The following is a 22030-nucleotide window of genomic DNA, read 5'->3' on the forward strand; positions in this document are numbered from 1 at the left end:
GAATCGCTCTCCTCCGTATCCATCCCTTCTGTATTTTCGATACATCGTGTAATCATTGAATTTCAGATAGTCTAATTCAGACCTCAGCCAAGTCTCTGAGATTAATGCTATTGAAATTTTTTGTCTTATTAAGTAGAGTTCTATATCATCCTTTTTTTGCTTCATACTTCTGGCATTCCATTGTAAAATCCTAATTTGTTTTTTATTATCAATTTTGCTCCAGAACCTCCCCTAGAATTTCCTTTAAGTGTCCTTCTTTGAATTGTTTGCATACCCAGTCCACTGCTTTAATTATTAGTTGTTTAATGATCTGCTGCCAGTCTCCCCCTTTCAGCAAGACTTTCATAATTTCTCCCATCGCGTTAACCTCTGTCTTCCCCTTTGAATTTTTCTTATTTTTTGTAGGCTTTACGCTACTACCTGTAGATATTATTGTTGAGCCTGAAGCTTCTACCACCGCTTCTTCTTTCTTTTTGTTTTCCTTAGTTTTTTGAATTGTTTCGGTTTCATCTCTTTCTACGATTTTTTTTTGTTTTAATATGTCAGCATAGCTATTATTTAACATATTTTTTTTTGCTTCCTTGAAAGGTATGTTCATTTTTTTCATTGCTTCTTTGCAATTCTTTTCCTCTTGCCACTTTGGGCATTTTTGGCTGTTTGCCGCGTGGTTACCTTTGCAATTGATGCACGTAATTTCCTCATTTTTTTCGCAGGTTTTGTGGTTTTCACCACACTTAGGGCACGTTTCTACTGTACGTCCGCAATTGTTCGCGATATGCCCATATCGCCAGCATCTGTAGCATTGCATAACCCTGAATACATACGGTTCTACAGCAAAAGAGACTCCATATATGTAAATTGTTCTCGGCAATATTTTCTCCCCAAATTTAATACTGACTGACGAGGTCTTTGTCAGCTCTCCTGTATCACCTTTTCTTGTCAACCTCTTAAGGTTGATTACTTTTGCATCACTTTTGATTTCCATTTGCAGTTCTTGGAGGTCCATATCAATATCGACTTTTCTTATTACTCCATAAGAGCAGGAGTCATTCTCTTTGGTCACAAAACCGAGATCTTTGAGTTCTCCAGCTTGTTTCACTTTATCTGCTTCTTTTTCGTCTTCTACTTGGATGTACGTCTTTAAATTTTTATTGTAAATTTTCTGTACTTTTACTCCTGCCTTATGCAGCATCTGCGCTATTTTCAATTTTAATGGAATTTTACTTCCCGTCGCTATCATGACGATGTTTTGGTTTCCCTTTGGAGTGACCCCAGAGTCTCTTCTGGGTTTTTTTCCAGAGGTCACCGTCTGCCATTCTTCTTCTTTTTCTCCAACCACTTCCTCTTCATCATCGTTTCTTTTCTTCTTCGTTTTTTTGGTTTCATTCACTTCCATCGTGGTGTTTTCCATTTTATTGCTTTTGCCGTTCACGCGGTCTTGGAATTCGCGCAACAGTGTGAACAAAAAACAGTGTGGACAACCCCTCGCTTCACAGCGTTTGACGCACTCCCCGCACAACGTGCACTATCCGTGCAACAATAAATATTTTTCACTTTTTCTCAAGCACTGGCACTGATTGTCAAAATCACATGGGACCACACATGTTGAGTTTATTGTCAAATTCATTTACAAACAATATTATTTTTGTTGTATCCCGTATTTATAACCGTTCGCGAGTAACCAGGCGAATAGCGTCCCGAATACGCAAGCGAAGTTGTACAACCTCACTCCACCGCTGTTGGCTTCCGACTGAAGTCATATTTAATAGTTATAATACTCTATAAATTAAAACCTTCAATTTACGAAGCAATGCATAAAGGTCACTATGTGAGCGAATCACACATCCTATTATAAATTTTATATAATATGGCGAATACCAATTATTAGTGATAAATATATAAATAGTAATACGACAAGTAAACGGTGATTTTCGATTTTTAGTGATTATTTAATGCAAAAGATCACATCATAAATTACGATTCAAACATAAATTACGTAGATACTATTTCAGCGTCATATTCATTAAAACCTTAATATAATCTGCATTTCAAGAAATTAGATAAAAATTACCTACACACCAGTGGCGTGCGGTGACTTTTATTTGTAGGGATGTTGTCAATAATAATTGCTACAATAAAATATTATCTACTTTTAGTTTGTAACTCATTGAATTTTGGCTGGCGGCCAATACGAGGGTGGGTCAATAATTCCTTAGAAAAAAGCATTAAAACAGTTTTTTATTTTTGTATTTTTTTTTTTATTTCTCAACATAATCTCCTTGGACCTCAATACACTTGGTTAGACGTTTCTCATTTTTTTTTTTAAACCGTCAGAAAAATAAGTTTTCGGAAGGTCCTCAAAATAAGCATTTGTCCGATCGACGACTTCTTCATTTGAAAAAAAAAACGTTGTCCACTTAGCCATTTTTTTAAGTTTGGGAAAAGGAAAAAGTCACTGGGAACTTCAATTCTTCAATTTTAGCCATTGATCGTAAACATGTGTGAACACGGGCATTGTCCTGATGAAAGAGGATTTTTTTCCTGTTTAAATGAGGCCGTTTTTCTTCAATTTTGTTTTTTAGCTGGTCCAATAAAGATGCATAATAATCCCCTGTTATTGTTTTTCCTTTTTCCAAATAGTCAACGAAAATAATTCCACGTGCATCCCAAAATACAGTAGCCATAACCTTACCAGCTGATTTTACGGTTTTCGCCTTCTTTGGACATGGTTCGCCTTTCGCAATCCACTGCTTTGACTGTTCTTTCGTCTCGGGAGTATTGTGGTGTATCCATGTTTCATCTACAGTCACATAGCGACGAAAAAATTCATCCGGATCGCGTTGCATGAGCGACAACAGGGCTTTAGAGGCCACCACCCTATTGAGTTTATTGTCGACTGTGAGCAAACGCGGCACCCATCTTGCAGAAATTTTTTTCATGCCCAATTTGTCATGTAAAATAGAAATGACGCTACCTTTTGAGATCCCTGTAACCTCAATTATCTCACTCAACTTTAATCTTCGGTCACTTAACACCATATCGTGGATTTTATTGATCATTTCTGGTGTAGTCACCTCTACAGGACGTCCTGAGCGTGGTTCATCCTTTGTTGATGTACGACCACGTTTAAATTCATTTAACCAGTTATAAATAGTTGCAAGTGAAGGAGCAGATATGCCGTGAACTAAATCTAACTCATTTTTTATTTCCTTTGCTGTTAACCCTTTTATATTAAAATGTTTAATAACAGCTCTAAACTCAATTTTCTCCATTTTCCATTTTTCCATTTTCCACAAGCAAATTTTTTTTAAATGTACGAGAAACACACAACAACCCGACCAATCTGATTGAAACTTCGCAGCATACTGAATCGGTAGTGCCGCTGCATGAAAACAAACCGCTTACAGTACTAGTCGCGCCACCTGTCGGCTTTTCTAAGGACTTATTGACCCACCCTCGTACATTAGTATGGTATTACTGTAGAGTGCTAACTTGGCTATGTTCTAAAAATATTAATGTAATTACAATAGTGTATAAATCTTTAGAAGAAAAGTTAGGTAAAATATCTCACATAACATGCAAAATAAATACCTACATAATGTGATTATTTGGGAATGGAACAACTGGACTCCGGACAATTGGACGCCGCACTGTCGTAGACACGTATACAGAACGTAGACGAGGTATTTTAATCAGTTTCTATCTACTACTTAGTAGTTTTAATTCATTTTACTTTTAACGTAATGTATTCTTTATTGCTGATTGAGAATTACCATGCCTAAGGCTTTATATAAAATAAAAAACTCTTTTTTCGTTGGAACTTAAAGATATGCACGATTAAATCATTATTTACGTCTGTATATTTACATTCTCACCAACTAATAAATCATAATAATATTAAATATTTTTTAAAGTACCTATATGTACCTGACGTCTATTTATTTTCGAATTCCGTGGCGTCCAGTTGTCCCGGTGCCAAATCGTCCTAGACCCGATTATTTCTATCGATAATTTTTGAGGATGCTTTACACCAACAGCATCTATGGACCCCACGCCAATGCTACGCACACAATAATTATTTACAATAAATAAATATTTACACAGGTTGCTTATTTAGTAAGCAGTAGGAACTACTATCTTTTCAAAATTTCTCTGTTAACATTTTCTATCTAAAGTTTCTATTTTTAATCTAAAACTTAATTAAAGTTACGTGACTCGCTTATCAAGTGAAATTATTATAAATTTTAATAAGGCATGGGGATGAAAATTGGTCAACAACCCTTTAAGGGAAAGCAAACAACCCTTTTTAAAAGCTTCCTAAAACAGTTGCGGGGTATCGCTTTAAAATGCAGATTTATGTCATCGCCGAAAAAAATATACGAGGCCTCGGGATAAAACTTAGGGGGAAAGTTTAACAAACGCAACTTGGAAACAAGGGGTATCATTATAAATTACCTTTTAAGAAATCTACATTTATTTTATAACAACTTTTTCGTAAACAAATACTTAGGGTAGAAATTATGCTTTTCGATCTCGAAATCCTGGCATTCTAGCATTTGCAATCCTAAGATTTCCGGATTCGCTTTCACACGACGTTCATCTAAGCTTCTCCCATTTTTTGTGAACTACATAAATAAAGTTTTTTTAATCATTTTTACATTATTACGTAACCTATTCTACATTAATTGTCTCATTATTTATACGTAGTACATCGACATTTTTTTTAATTTTACTTATCAGTAGAATATAGATACTTTATTTAATAATATAAAACATTATAAGGGAAGAAAAATTAAAGATCAGAAAAAAAATAACTATTGATTTTTTTATTTGCTGAATCACAATACAACATAATATGTCACTAATACTATAATACTAATCACTAACTAATGTGAAATATCCATATGATTTTTTCTCGTAACAGACAACGACTGAAACCAGGTGTACGTTGGAAAGACCCAATATAACAATATGACATCAATCATAACTTTATTAAAGATGGTAAATGATTTCTTTAATTCTTTACAGCGCGCGTGGTCTTACAAATTAACATTGTTTAGATCCCAAATTTCCATACATTTTCCGATTTAAAATTTCGGGTCCAGGACGATTCGGCGCCGGGACAACTGGGCTCCACGCAATAGAATGAAATTTGAAAATAAATAGACGTTCGTTAATTACAGGTACTTTAAAATATATATTTAATATTATTATTTATATTTAAAGTGTTAAATTATTATTTAATACTTGGTGAGAATTTAAATGTGCACACGTAAATAATGATTTAATTGTGCATATGTTTAAGTTCCAACGAGAAGAGAGGTCTTTTATTTTTATATAAAGGCTCTGGCATGATAATTCTCAATCAGCAATAAAAACATTATGTTAAGAGCAAAATGAATTAAAACCACTACGTAGTAGATAACTAGTATAAACTAGTATAAAGATAAGTAGAAACTGATTAAAATTCCTTGTATATTTATTTCATTTGACAGTGCGGCGGCGCCCAATTTCCCTAGCGCCCAGTTGTCCCATTCCCAAAATTTCCACCCCACAAAATTTTTAATTAGGAATTTATCAGATGCCCCTTTCTCACACTATACAACTCTTACATAATAATATCATAACATTATGTTACATTTGCGATGCAAAAACTAAATTTTGTAAACGTGTGACAACGATTGTCATATAACTATCAACAGCAGATATGGACATGCGTTTTATGACAAAATATACTGTAACAAATTGATAATAGTATGTACGTATGTAATTGACACAAACACGCAATCTTAAGACTGCGATCACTGTTTCATCTCACAAAGATCAAGTCTAAATCCAATAATAGATAGACTACACTATCTTCCGGTTATTCTTCACAGCGAAAAGTTTAGTATTGTTTACTCGGGTCAGGCGTTAATCAACCAGGCATTAGGAATAACAATACAAATCAATCAACAGATAGTTATCGGCGGCGTGGTTTATTTCAAAATATCAGCAGTAAATACTCCCAAACACCGATAATGGTGTGTTCTGTTGGGTAAAAAAGATCAAAGTTTTGCAATAGGTAATTCGGGATAATATAATGATTTCTTCCTGGATAATAACCTAAAACACATGGCAAACTGAGTAAACTGAAATAAAATAATGGACTATGATATAATTAGACAATTTGTATTAGTTATTAATTAAAGGAGGTAAATAACTGGAAAATAAATAAAGATAGGTACCTAATAATAATCCATAATTACAAGATAAAAAGAACTTGTTATATACAACGTTTTTAAATTTTCTGTTGAATCATATAAACCTGACTTGCTAGCTTAAACAATCAAAAAAAATTGTACTTGATAGAAATAATATTGAAATGTTATTTTGTTTTCCATAGTAACACACGTATATATTAATAATTTAGTTGCTAAGACCATCCGCTTAGCAACCAATAATGGTGTCGAAATAACTTTTCATACAAAACAGAATTAACTGAAAATGAATTTAATTCTACTTAAAGATGACTAAAAGTATTAAAAAAATGCATTGGCATCGTGTTCTGATATATTCTAAAAGTTTCAAATGTCTAGCTAGTCGGAAAGTTGGCTAAAATCGATTGCAAGATTTGTACCGGACAAAGAACCACCGGACAAATAAGAATACGAACTAATAAAAACGTTGTAAAAAATAAAATAAAAACGTTGTAAAAAAATAAGAAATATGAAGCCAATACATCGACTGATTTACACTTAATCCAAAAACAGTAATTACATAAGAGAAATAAAAATATTATATTATGTATATATTTCCGTAAAAAATAAAAATAGATCATCTTCAATACGTACCTACATCTAATCTAATTTTGGCCACGTTAGTGCAGTAACTAAAAAATAACCAAAATAAGTATTTCGGCTATTCCGCGACAATTTTATTATTTTGAGATAATAATGGAACCTACTTGATCAATGTTTCAAAACCTTTCTTAGTCTCTGACATTTTGGTCACTTTAACGGTCATTAATGATTTTTTTTCGAAATGTAGGTAATTCAAAACGTAATTAATTACGATTATGAATACGCCCACGATATCCGAGCGGCTTAAGCGTCGACCTATAACGTCGTGGTTCGAATCCTGGGTCTGGCAAGTACACATATTATTTTTCAATTTGTGTTTGAGTCAGAGTATGGACCAAATAGATTGAGCAAGTCGCTAACATCCATTTCTTGTAAAAACAAAAATCTGTTAATACAAACCTCCACTCTGTGGAGGCCCATAATATGATCTTATTAGGATCGGAGTTGGTAATAAAATGAATTATAGGTAGCAGCAATATATTATATAATATATTAGTATATTTCTAAAATATCTCCGATGAGATGGGAATTCATACGGCTATTATAACACTAGCACTCTTAACCGGCATCCGTAGTACAAATCCGTCGTCGAAGACTGACGCGTCTGTTTGTGACACGGTCGTACCAATGTACTCTAGAGATAAAAGGGACACATCGATTCTAAAAACTCAAGTGGATAGTATTGAGATCAGTCATATGCAACTATCTACCTACCTATCTACCATACAGCAGCACACGTAACACACACGTCACCATAGATAAACAAACTTCACTTGCATGTAAAGTCATCTGTGATTTATTTGTATGGGGACAGTCACGTCACTGCATCAATAGCACGTAGTGATTATCCCACAGAAATTCCAGAGAAGGGAGATTAGTCTAAAATCACTAATTTTCGGAAGAATCAAAAAAAACATATTGAGTTTTGTAAAACTTTTAATATGAATTTCTATAATATAACAATTTGTCCGCTGTCTCCTATATGCACATATGCATAATGGTAAATATAGCCTTAATAAATCTTGAAGTGATCCGTGACGTCCGTTAGTAATTAAAGTAATACCTACTTTTATTTAAAATAAAAAAGCCAATAGTACCTCAATTTGGGAAGCGCTTCAGAGAGAATTAGAAGCCATTAGTTAAAATTTGACGCAATTAAGTATGACGCCTTTAGCATAGTGGTCTATGTGCATGGGCGCGATACCCCGAGAGATGCAGGTTCGATTCCTGCGGACTTTTTTAAAAAGATTTTTTCTATTGGTTATAACAATATATTTTTTCAGAAGTGTTTTCAAAATTATGTATGTTCAATAATTAGAATGTTACATTCTTAAATCATGTGAATTATTCATTGAATAAAAAAAATAGTTAATTAAAAAGCAAGTTCAAGTAAGTTACAACAAAAAATCTTGGAGTGATCCGTGACGTCGGTTAGTAATTAAAGTAATACATTACAAAAGCCGATCGTCAATAGTAGCTCAATTTGGGAAGCGCTTCAGAGAGTATTAAAAGCCATTAGTTAAAATTTGATGCAATTACGTATGACACCTTTAGCATTGTGGTATATGTGCATGGGCGCGATACCCGAGAGATGCAGGTTCGATTCCTGCGGGGTGTTTTTCTATTGGTTATAATATATTTTCTCAGAAGTGTATTCAAAATTATGTATGTTCAATACTCATCTCCCTTTTCATTTCGTACATAGAACTGTACAAGATCCGATGTCATACACAACTACTGTACGGATTACCGTATTATACACTCTTAATTTGGACGCAAAACATCAAACAGAAAAATTATAAAGGATGTGTAGATTATGAAACGACAGTGCATAGCTCACGGTCACATGGTTAGTTTCGCACTGTGATGCATTTTAATGGTATTTAAAGGCAGTAAGTAACCGTGCAGCATAATTTCTATGGATCGGTTATAATGCCACGACGCTCTCTGAATAATATTATCATTTCAATGACACTCGGTAGCTTTAGTATGGATGCATATTGCTCTATCTACGAGAACCTTGATCGATTGCCCTCACGTCTTCTGCAATGACAATTTTGCAATATGTACCTACTTGATTTAGATTTAGCCAGAAAACAAAACAAAACAAATACTGGGTCAATGAATAAATATTTACTTCAAAATAAAACTGAAGGCTTGACTACTCCGATAAGACAGTTGTTGTCATTTCACTAATAAGATTATATTGCCAAATCATTGAATTATCATTTTTTGTCTATTATAATTAGGGATCGCAATACCGAATGAAAATACCAATACCGGTATGGTATTTTTTATTAATACCGGTATTAACACCGGTATTCGTGAAATATATGAAAAAAAAACAGAAGTATCTACCAATAAATAAAGATAGAAAAATCTCTTAAAGGTATTAATATTTTATAGCAAAAATATCTAAATAGGTAAATGAAAGATATGATAGAGATGCTGATGTTTACAAATACCTAGAACTATTAGCACTTTCTTCCTGATTATACAAACGAACAGTATTTAACCTGGATTTCAAAATATATATACTTAAATAATTAGAAGATAAAAAGAACTTTTTATATTCAACGTTTTTAAATTTTCTGTTGAATCATATAAACTTGACTTGACTAGCTTAAACGATCAAAAAAAAATTGTACTTGATAGAAATAATACTGAAATGTCATTTTGACATTTCATATTGATTTCCATAGTAACGCTCGAATATATTAATAATTTAGTTTTTAGGACCCCAGACCCCTAGCAACCAATAATAGTGGATTAGATTACGGATTTCTTCCGAAATAACTTTTCATACAAAACAGAATTAACTGAAAATGAATTCAATTCTACTTAAAGATGGCTAAAAGTATTTAAAAAATGCATTGGCATCGTGTTAATAATATAAACGATACGATACGATACGAAACGAAATACGATAAACAACAAAAATACACAAGTCTATAAACCGCAAGCGACTGGCGAAAATATTTGGATAAATTAAAAATTACGAAAGTGGGTACCTACCCGCCTTTAATGCGAATCTATTTCGCAAATCTGCACGTGCCATTGCTGATCACCGCGAAAGTCGCAAGGCAACGGAAGTAAACCAGACATCTCGTAACCCGACAAAAAATTACAGTCCTGATAATCTTTTTCTGTTAATTAATACATTTTGTTTCCACTTTCACTGTGATTGTTCAAAATTACTAACACCCACCTTGTACAAAAAAGCAAGGACATCGTTATTAATAATTCTAAAAAGAAACTGGGATACTGGTTTTGAAATACCGGCATTGCAATCCCTAAACATAACACCCCACACACCGTAGACGCCGTGGGTCCCGGGTTCGAATCCCAGGTCTGGCAAAAATTTAAATGCTGTTTTTTCAGTGTGTATTTCGATCCATAGAGGGATCTAATCGGTTGAGCAAGTGGCTAACATCCATCAAATAAACGATAAACGTTAAATAGGCAATTATTTAGTAACACGTCCTTATCACTTACACTATTTTGACATAGACGTTAATTAATGACAATATCATTGTAAATTGGCGAGCGTATTCTTAAAATCTACAGTTAACTGTACAAAAGCAAAGCGTTGGCAAAGACAATGTCGAACCGGAATGGCGACAATGATTGTCAATCTAAAATTTACGAATAAGATTGTACATATTCCTAAGAGTACATACGCAATTAAGTCTTTCGAAACATCCACGACGGAAGCCAACTTTGTTGAAGTGACAAACACTTTGGTCTCACTTATTTGAACACAAAGTACTTAACCTTTGTAATTCTGTATCAACATAATATTTCCGAATAAACAAAATCGTTGTCAAGTAAAAGTCGCTGAAAAGTAAGAATTATATTAGGAAATGAATATTGCCGAAGATGGAATCCCTGGTTGAAACGGTTTACATCGATTCATCCATAATTATTATTGTGGACACTTTTTCATTCATAATTATTTGTTTTTATTGAATTAAAAATACTTATTACACATGTTGTTGGTTAGTTTTTTTTAAATTTATCAAGTCCTGTCCAAACCAAATCATAATAGATAAGATATATTATTCTATCTATATAATATCGAAAATAATGTGTGATTTAAAGGAATAATTTTGGATATTTTATAGATAGACGAGTATTTTTTAGTATTATCTACTACGGCTTGGTTTTCACAGGCTTTAATTGAATTTTAAAAACTAACCATCACCATCTGTAAATTATAGTCTTGGTTCATTAAAAACAAATAGGTATGACTGAAAAAGTTTAGCGTGCACTATTTTTATGTAGGATCCAGCCTACCTCCACCCTTCGCCACCGTTGAATACACATACTAAATTTCAATATAAGACAATTTTAAGACATCTTTAAAAATGTAGTGCTACATTGCGAACGGGAAATACAATGAATCGGTTTTTAACAAGTTTGATACAATTAATTATTGACCGGCATTATGCAGAAAGGAACCAATTCACAAATTGTAGGGGGATTATATTATTATGATTTTTTCGTTCTCTTTTCATTTTAAAAAAGATCCACGTCACGTTACGCATAAATTCACAAAATAAAATTAAAAAATCGAAAAAAAAAGAAAATGTTTTCTTTTCACAAAATACGCTTTTAGTATTTCTCCTTTTATGCAAGAAGCAAGAACCAATCAACGCTAGGTCCACGTTCATTCTATACTTTCACATGACTGGTTCGTTTTTGCATAACACCAGCCAATTGTGAGTACAGTGTTTTATATTCTCAGTTTCGGACAGTTTCTCCAGCATATATATAAAGTAATATTTATTCTTTTTCGACCATGTCCGATCCTAATATGATCATATGGTCGTGGATCATAGTGGAGGTTCGTATTAACAGATTTTGTTTTAACGAGAAATGTATGTCAGCCACTTGCTCAACCTATAAGTCCATACTCCGACTCGTACAAAAATTGAAAAACAATATGTGTACTTGTCAGACCTAGGATTCGAACGTGGGACCTACGACACTATAGGCCGACGCTTAAGCCGCGCGGCCAACGTGGGTATTATACTAATGCAATAATCTATTTACAGCCGAAAGATGTGACTCATTAAATACGTCTGCACGACACAAGCAGAGGGCCAATCTGTTATTATTATACATCGTCATCAACACCCCAGAGTCGATGAAGGCCTCCCCTAGTTACTTTCACACTTCTCGTTATTTTTTTTGAACTGTCATTTATTTTTATAAAGTTGACGACGTTTATCAAATCGTATATTATCTATTATCGATCTCATTATCCATCGGTTTATTTTGATTATTATTTTTAACCAATAAGGGAATCGTCCACAATATATATGACGTCACGCTCTAATGGGGGAAAGGTCTGATATAATGCGATATTTGTGACGACGGGGTTATGGGGTCATAGAAAATACAAAAATATAAACTCATTTTTATGAAAAGCATTTTCAGTGTGTTTATTTTTTAACGATTTGAACGAATAATGTGACGTTATTTCAAGAGGGGTCACAAAACAACGAAAATCACACGCCGTGATATATTGACGACCCCTAATTAATATATAGTCGATATTAATTAGTTACATCCTCAAACAGCATTCGTTTTCAGCAGTTTGAATATCAAATGGAATTATTATTCAAAGTTGTATTAAGAGTTATTTAGATCAAACGCCGATGTTATATAAACAATGTACTTATACGAATCATGGCGCATATGGAAAGGAAACTATATATACCCTATGAAGTGCCGGAAACTGGACGCGAACTGTAATAATTAATTCAAAACATGCGACAAGCTCAAAACAACCGTGGAAAGAATAATTATTAAACTCAGTGGACTGATTGCAGTCTCCAAATAGTCACTCGAAACTTTATGTAACGTACTTTACAGATTACTGAGCCCGATACATTAATTGAAACTTCTATTTCCAAATACTGATAAGTCCACACAATTCAATATTTTTGTGTTTTTGTGTTACGTGTAAATAGTAGGTTTTAACATTAGTTTATTTTTACCATCATATTATGTTTTTTAATTGGAACAGTATAGCAACTTTATTAGCTGATAAACCTTTATAACATGCAATAAAAGCAAAATATATTTGGACATATCGACGTTGATTCGTGTCATTTGAATTTAATAGTTCCTGTAGGTAATTACCGACTTATATACGCGATGTAAATGGAAACTCTACCATTATTAGTGGTAACTTGTGTCTCCCTGATACATATTATGTTAGAGATCAGGAACATCGGTTATTCATTCTCCCAAATGCAGAACTAACCTACCATTAGTAACGCAAATTGTGATAGTAATAATTGTGTTCAATCCAATCGATCCGGATAATATATTCCACTTATGTGAGAGTGAGTATAATAAGACGTTCTTTTATAACGTTTTAAAATAAGATGTACTTGGTTCACTCGGTGTGCTTCCGTGTAGGTACGTTTTAACTCGTATTACCATATTACTGTTTTTTATTTAAATATTGTTTACATTTGTCATGTTGTGAATGCTTTGCATTTGTAATTTCTCATGTATATTATATCAAAAATGAATAAATTTGAGTGTGCCTACATATTATTATTTTAATGTTTTATTATGATTAATATAATTTCTTTTTTTTGTCAAGAACTTACAGGCAGTGAACACTGTAAAGTGATTCGCATAAAAAATATTAAATGCAATTCCAAAGCACGTCATTGTTTAGAAAATTATTCAAATTCCGCGCGAAGTTTTAATAAATTCTCCCGCCTTTTTTTCATCGAAAGGGTAGGCATTTTGATATCTGAATCTGATTACGATTCATTTCCGGTTAATCGCCAGCCTCCATTTCGATGCCGTTCCGGCAGCAATGGGCATACTTCCAAGAGTTTTTATTTTGCCACCGCGCCAAGACTTTGTCTACGTTGGATCATGAATGAAAATTGTCCCCCGAAAGGAGGCGAGCGACATTCTAAAAAGGGATATCATAATGCCGCTAACTAAGCGCGGGAAACTTTTTTCCTTACATCAATTTCAAAAATTCCCCACGGTTTCCCCGTTTATCATCTTAACTTTCCGATTCATTTATTTCTACTCGGAGGCGAAACTTTCCAAAGACTTTTTCTTGTAATATGTGAAAAGAAAGTCATAATAAGTCAACGCTGGAATAATTTGTTACTACGGACCCGAGGGCACAACACACCTTAATGAAGAAATATCTTGAAAAATTCTTACATAAAAATGTTTGAAAACCAAAGAAATATGGCATGTAGGTACTTATTATAGACGTTTTCGACTAAACTTACCGATAAGTGACGCTTTACGTAGGTTGGGGCAGGGCATGACTTTCGGGTGACGCCTAAGATTAAAACAATTCGTGATGCTACAGATGCGATCTACTCGTTGCGCAACCATATATATATTTCCGACCAAGTCCGACCCTAATAGGATCATATGGGCCTCCACAGAGTAGAGGTTTGTATTAACAGCTTTTGTTTTTTTTACGAGAAATGGATGTCAGCCACTTGCTCAACCTAATAGGTCCATACCCTGACTCACACACAAATTGAAAAACAATATGTGTACTTGCCAGACCCAGGATTCGAACCTGAGACCCACGGCATGATAGTCCAACGCTTAAGCCACGCGGCCACCATGGGTGTACGACAATATATATATATATATATATATATACGTAGTACGTACTTAATTTATGCTACCAGCATAATATATGTAGTAGATAATTAAGTTAAACGTATAGTATTTCAAAGAGATGTCTTCTAATGCCTAAAAAAATAATTGCTCCGAATGGTACTCGAACCTATTATCATTGCATTTCGGGCGCTGTGCTTTAGTGTGTAAGCTCAGTGGTACACTCACTAATCACGACGAAATAATATGCAAAAGATGAGTGTTTCAAATTGCGTTAATATTGTTAACCAAACCTAACCTAACCTAACCTTGAGTTGTACTATTTTTTTGGTTTTGTATCTTAGTCAATGAAGAAGACTACATTTCTAAACCTTGTGTATTAATCATTTGAATAAAAGAAATGGTTATTTAATTACCCATCTTATATCAAGGGTTAATATTAATAACCAGAAAAACAATATTATATAAAATGCTCTTTGTCTCAACTGTTCATTAAGTTCAAAATATCTTACTTGTTTAAATATTAGTACTTGAAACCTGCCAGTACTGTAACTTCAGAAATACCAAAATAAAAGAAAAAATATTTTAATGATACCTCGTTATGACCCTTAACATTTTAAAACAGTATACTCCTGTATATTATTATAATATAACTTTATTGTTACTCACCAAAATAACTGCCAGGGGAGTCTTCTCAGGTGTATCTGAAAAAAAAAATGATAAACATTATTCAACATTTTTTAAATCTAAATACTGAGAATTATATATATTTTTTATTACAGATGAAAAATATCGTCCGGCGAAATGAAGATTATGTTTTCAATAAAAACGCTACAAAGCTATGTCAAAAATAATATTTACCGAATTCCACGGCAGGGTATTGTTTTCGTCTCACAGCCAATTTAATTAAGCAAGGCCTAGTTGGTTTAACAAGCCGTAAGGCTCTCCCTTAAGCTTATTACATGGATGGAGAAGAAAGAAGAAGTTAGCTTTAAAGGGAATTTAATTTACAGCGGAAATGATATCAAATAACATATCTAAAAATATTACTTCATTTCGTATAATACCTACAGATTTATAATATAAAATGTTAAGCAATGCTACTTCTTTCTCGGTTGTGATTTCTTTACAACCTTGCAACATTTATGGGACACGTCTTTATTAACTACTAGCAAATATACCTACATACACGTCGCCCGAGTGAAAAATAAATGTAGCTGTAGTATAGTAACGATCAAATATCTATTGTTTAATGTATCAAATTATTCTGCAATAATATATTCCCAGCGAATCAATTTCCAGTAAACAAATCTTAGCTAGATCAGCAAGTTGATTGGCGATATTAGATACGGTATATTATTACATTTTATCACAGCACATTATATATATCATTACGGTGTATTAGCCGAATAATCATTTTTCATGGTATCATATTTTCTTACGACGGTAATAATAGATAATATTTCACAAGCTACTCGATTTAAAACGCTGACTCTATAATTAGTCCAATATGATTATGTACCAGAATTTAATGTTAATGTATTACTTTTTATTGTATAAATAACGAAGAATAAGTTATCTAAATGTCACTCGAATCCAAGTACCTAGCTCGTAACTATCTCAGTAGATTATATGTACTATCATTGTATAATATACTATTGTACCGATACGCTGCTAATAAATCTCACCCTGCTACATCGTAGACTTCATTATCATCATCCTCAATCCACACATCGAACACCACATCAGTGACCCAACATAAATAATCTTATAATGATTTGTTGTATTAGTTGACATGATAATAAATATATTTAATATACCTACAATTAGTTATTTTTTTATTTTATTCATTTGTTCCTTTATTAAACACCACAACAGGTCGTGAAGTCCAATAATAGTGGTAAAACTCCCAGGCTTGAGGAATTCACATATTAGATTATTTAAATATATTTTGACCTCACCGGGATCGAACCCAGAATTCCGGGATGGAAGGCCAGCGCCTTACGCACTGTACCACGAGAGTATATATTTAATATACTACAGAACCGCCATTTATATATTATATCAACAGCGAACGATTAGTAACGTTCTGCAACTAAATGTACACATTGATCCTCTCTTCTTCTTCGTTGTGTCGAGTTTCTAATGGCTATGTAATATCAGACATCTAGTGGTTGGGTCAATTATAGCGACCATAATACAATATAAAATATGTCTTACCCCATGGCCCCCACATCCTGAAACGGGCCCCCAGGCTAGGATCTTTGGCGCCCCCCCTCCCCTACCTATCGCTAAGGATAAAGCCAGTGTGATCCTGCTCCACAGTAGCGTTTTCCAAATGGTGTACGCGGTAAAATTAATGTGTATATTTTTAGTGGTTTTTTTTTAATATTTTAATACATCCATTTGAATTATGGAGTTGTCGAGTATCGATACACAAATAAAAATTGTATTGTACAGACACATAATTCCGAATTATAATATCACTGAAGGGAAATAGCACCGCAGGCGACTTTTTTTACTATTAGAGAGAATTTGTGATGTGTATTTATATCACTTATCTGGTCGACTCGCCACGGCGGGCCCTTCCTGATCCCGGGCCCCCAGGCTAGAGCCCTGTCAACCCCCCTTTGTTGGGGCCATATCTTACCCGCCTAACACCATTATATATGCCAGGCCTACTATTACAGTGAGTCATTACTGTGTGAGAACACCTGTAACCTGTAAAACATTAAGAGGGACATGCTCAGCGTAGGTCAAAATGGATCTTTTATTCTATATTCAAAGCATGATCCTGGACATTCCTTAAACGTTGTAGATAATCTATTTATATAATTTTGAAGCCTTATTATCCTTTATATTTATTTTAAACATTTGATGACTGCATAAAATATTTGTATTATATAAAATAGTATTCTTTTAAACGTCTCGCTCTAATGTTTTAGAATATAGTCATGTTTCAGTACATGCATGTGCAGTGGTGTTAAGATTTTTTACATTTATTAATTTTTAAACGCATTTATAAAACCATTAGTATAATTTATGTCGAGATTATTATAGTGAAATATTTACGATAAAAAATTATATTGATAATCTCTGTGATCCCAAATTTGACAAGAATTGGGCATTTTATTATTCAAAAAATCGGCAAGATTAACACATTTGAAGATGATTCTAAAGATACTTATTATAAGCTATGTCTTTGACCATTCAAGTGTGATAAACAACCTACGAATAATGATTGCTTTATAATAATTATTGACCTAAGAATAAGGTAGTGTTTTTTTGAAATACGCTATTTCTTTTGGCATTCCCCAGTGGTTAAGCTACAACATACGGCCGTAGCCATAAATTGACAAACTATAATTGAAGTAGGGAGTAAAATAATGTTAACGCGCGTGTTTGAACATGTACCGTTTAAAAAAAATTAAAAAATTTCGGTTAGGTTTTGCACTGGTTTTGACCGTCACAGGGTGAACCATTAAACAGTTACCTCCAGACCATAAACGCGTCAAGACGTGCACTCGTTTGACCCAAGCGCGAGAGTGGCAATTCTAGTTCAAAACTTCGAACCTTCATGGAAGGCGGAATATATTGTGCCAATCGAAAATACGTTGAAATACATTGCGAACTTTTTGGAATGTGAAAGATGTAGGTAAATTTTTGTTTATATTTTATGTTATGACACGGAATCATTCATCTTACATGAAAATAAATGAAGGTGAAATGTACCAAGTTGTTTTATCTATTGCGACGTACTATTAAACATTCTATTTTAGTACTACATATTATTATATAATATTAGGTAATCTCTTCTTCTTTGTCGGGAACTCTGACAAATGATTTGCTCGTCTGACAACTTTCATGGTCTCGCTATAAATATCCCTCCCGACATTCAGCGGCACGCAGGGTCTTTGTCAATGTGAAACTTGTGATTTGATCTCTCGATTTGGAGAGAGTTCTTCCTTGCCCTTTTCCAACCTTTGACCTGCCCCAACATCACGAGTTTTTTTCCATGTTGTTAGCTACAATACGGGCTATATATTAAAACAAATTAAGAGTCCGGCGAAGGCAAAAAAAGGAGTATCTTGAATCTGGAGTTCGCTGATTATGCATCGATTGGTACGTTTGGTCATTCACAAGATTGTCAGTAGCCGCATCCAGCACCATAGTTCTAAAGCGTCTACCCTCTGCCATTATCTTACAGAAGAAGCATTTTAATCGGTTGATAATATTTTTGCTCTTCCAAAATTTGAAGTACCTACTATTCAACGTACAATAACTTTCAGTGACGGCTCCTCTAGCACCATGCAAGTGCAATGCACTCCTAGCATTTTTAAAGATATCTTTCAACGTGTCATTGTTATTCATACACGTAACGCTCACTTCACGTAGTAGAACATGTAGCATTATTATGAACAGTACCTACTTAATACATTGGACGCTAAAGACGCGCCCAGCGCGTAACGATTAAGGTGGAAATTAATATAATTAGCATGTTATTTAAATATGGTAATTAAAAAGTAATTATCTAGTGATCATTCAATGCGTTAACGGTGTCCTACATACGTTATACGTGCTGAGAGCGACGATCAAACAATATCTGACACGTGCAGAACGATATGAATATTTATAGTTTTAAATGACGGATGGATCTGAAATGTTTAAAGTATAAAATATATTAGCTTATTTTCCAAAAACCCATACGGCTGGTATCATTTATATCCAATATTGCCAAAAATTCGTACGCGAAAAATTTTCACGCGTGATTTCGACATGGAGGTGCTAGGCATCTGCCTCACATATACAAAGAATGCCTTCGATACTTTCCCATTATTCTTTGGGGCGGGCGGGCCTACGACATTCCGGCAGCGCGTAAATAAAATATGTCAAATCTAAATGAGATAGGCATTATTACATGGGGCCTGGGAGCGCTATCCCAATTTGTATTTTTTATTCAGACCCACCGCGACAATTTTTGTTAGGAACCCGAGAATAGTTGGGCAAAGACGTCATATTAACACGGTATGCGGCAATTCATAACACCAATATAATTTATATTAATGCGTCTTTCATAGAAGCTGCATTATTTGTATTGGATATTTTAACTTATTAATAAATTCACCTATTATTGAACAAACATAATTCAGATACATACATATTATTAGAAAATACGATGAAAAAATATGGTGCCAGACAAGACTCGAACTAGGCAATGTGCTTTACCAATTTAGCCACCTAACTTACCTAGTTACCACGAAATAACTAATATTCACGCAATTGAAGCACTGACAGGCTTTTGTGGTTTGAATCAAGGTACCAATAATAGGTACCATGGCCCCACATCCTGAAGCGGGCCCTCAAGCCTAAAAGCTAAGGTTAAAAGCAGTGTGAGGCACTACATTAACGTTTTACAAATTGGGTTTTAGGTCAAATTAAGGTTACTTATACAGTGTATTATTAGCGATTTTTAACATCTACTTTAATGATGGAGTTGTCGAGTATCGACACACAATAATCAAAAATTATATCGCACAATCATATAATTTATGATGAGTGTTCATCTCACTTATCTGATAAACCCAACAGCCCCCCCCCCCACATGTGGGGGCTAAGATAGATACCTACCTACTTATCTCGATTCCTAGACATCGTCAAGATCTCTCCAAATTTTAGTAATCACGTAATTGCACATACGAATAATTAAATTAAATATGTATCTTAATACAAGTCATACATTGGCAATACGCTCACAGCATTGAACGGTGCTCGCCCCACCATGCTTGAGTTTAGAACAAAAATCTCCGCTGTAGGTCTAGACTCTAGAATCTAGATTCTATATAGAAAGAATTCAAAGGGGAGTTACTGGTAAGGTCGATGGGAGGTCATAAAAAGGTGGAGGCTCAACCCATTATGCGTAAAGAATTAAAAGATAAATTAAGGACGGATTACCTTATATACATATAACCTACTACTTTGGCGCTCCAGCATCCCGTGAGAGCCGAAGTAATGTTGTATTTCAGAGTCGTTTCCGCGAGATGTCAGCTGTTATAATGGAGATTTCGTTTGATGAAAGCTATCAAGGTTTCAAGTGTTGTGCGTTCAATGTACTTAACATATTTAGGTAATTTCTTGTTATATAAAACATATAGTAATATAATGAAGTTATTATGCCACCCTTCGTATACCTATACTAAGGTTGTCTTCTCAACGCGCGCCTTTAAAATATATTTCCACTAAAATATACTTGTCTGCAAGAACTTTGTTTTGTTGTTTGTCTTCTAGCGACCAGTCCCTTTTGATCGCTTGGAGTGCTTGGACCAATGACATTATTAATTGGCTTGGACGAATATAAATCAACAAATTAATAATTATAGACATTGAACGATATAATTTAAGATTTTTGAACTTTGAGGATCGCTGATCTAGACATTCAGTCCATATTATGTAAGGGGAAGAGAGACAGTAAATTATATTAAAAATATTAATACCTTATATTAAAAATATATTGTGTTCAACAATATAGATAATATATGTGACGCTTTGTTCAGTTTTTTAAATATATTATTTGTCGCGATCCAGATAACCTGGAGAGACTAGTGGTTTTGGATAGCCATCAAGGAAGGCTAGGTAAAGAAAAGAGTTGGCGAGCTGAAACAATCAAGTGAAGGAGCTTACTGGGGGTAGTCTTCACTTTGCCTTATGAGAAGCAGAGTACCATGAGGTGTGGAGAGTCACGCGAATGATGACTACGTTAAAGGGTGGTCACAATCCCACAATCCTCAACCTTGGGAGAACGACCAAAAAGGTGAGAAATATTTTTTTTGAAATACACATAGCTATAAGTATGTATGAGTATGATTATAAATACAATACTCCAGGAATTAATAATAATATAATACTACTTACTAACATACTTCACCTTTATCACGCCATATCTTTGGAGCATAGGGAGAGGTCGTGCCACTTCCATCGGTACATCACCACGTCTTACGCCTCCCGCACAGTGAGACCTCGCACGGATTCCGCTAAAAGAGCGATCTTTGCACTGCAGATCTCACATGGTAGGAGGCACGAAACATGCGAGATGGCGCGGCCTTGTGTTTGCCCTATGCTCTGACAATGGATAGTGATAGAATGAAGTGAGTAACTAAGTAACAATTAAGACGTATTTTAATTATTGATTAATTGAGTTAGTACTTACTTGAGAAAATTTCATTTTATGAATGATATAAATTATATTAAATTTTACAGAATGTTTTAAAGTCGATACATATTTCGGTTGTAAAACCATTATAGAGACTATATAATTACATTATGCTTTTACTAAGCCCCATTGTCACCTTGAAAAATATACACGATCCATGCATGATGGGATTTCATTTTAAAAGCATAGCTAAAGTAAAAATTTTCCATATATCATAACTACCTGATTATCATGAAACGTTTGCTACTTTATAGATAGCATCTTCAATAAAAAAAATAATATTAAAATAACGAGCCGAAACACATGTGTAACAAGAAGAAATATTTCAAGAGGTATGCCTTCACATTGAAGGTAT

At 33.9% G+C, this 22030-nt stretch overlaps 1 protein-coding gene across 1 annotated transcript in view; it reads right to left on the reverse strand.

Annotated features, from left to right (window-relative positions):
* Nucleotides 1–22030, reverse strand: part of capt (adenylyl cyclase-associated protein 1) — a 286526-nt gene that overhangs the window by 168331 nt on the left and 96165 nt on the right. The window contains exon 3 of the mRNA XM_085947686.1: nt 15138–15172. The gene's annotated coding sequence lies outside the window, so the exon portion shown is untranslated. The remainder of the gene's footprint in view (nt 1–15137; nt 15173–22030) is intronic.

The sequence above is a fragment of the Rhyacophila brunnea genome, unplaced genomic scaffold, assembly GCF_057557595.1.
Source record: "Rhyacophila brunnea isolate RB1 unplaced genomic scaffold, BYU_Rbru_1.0 scaffold_2, whole genome shotgun sequence".
In the NCBI taxonomy this organism is placed as follows: domain Eukaryota; kingdom Metazoa; phylum Arthropoda; class Insecta; order Trichoptera; family Rhyacophilidae; genus Rhyacophila; species Rhyacophila brunnea.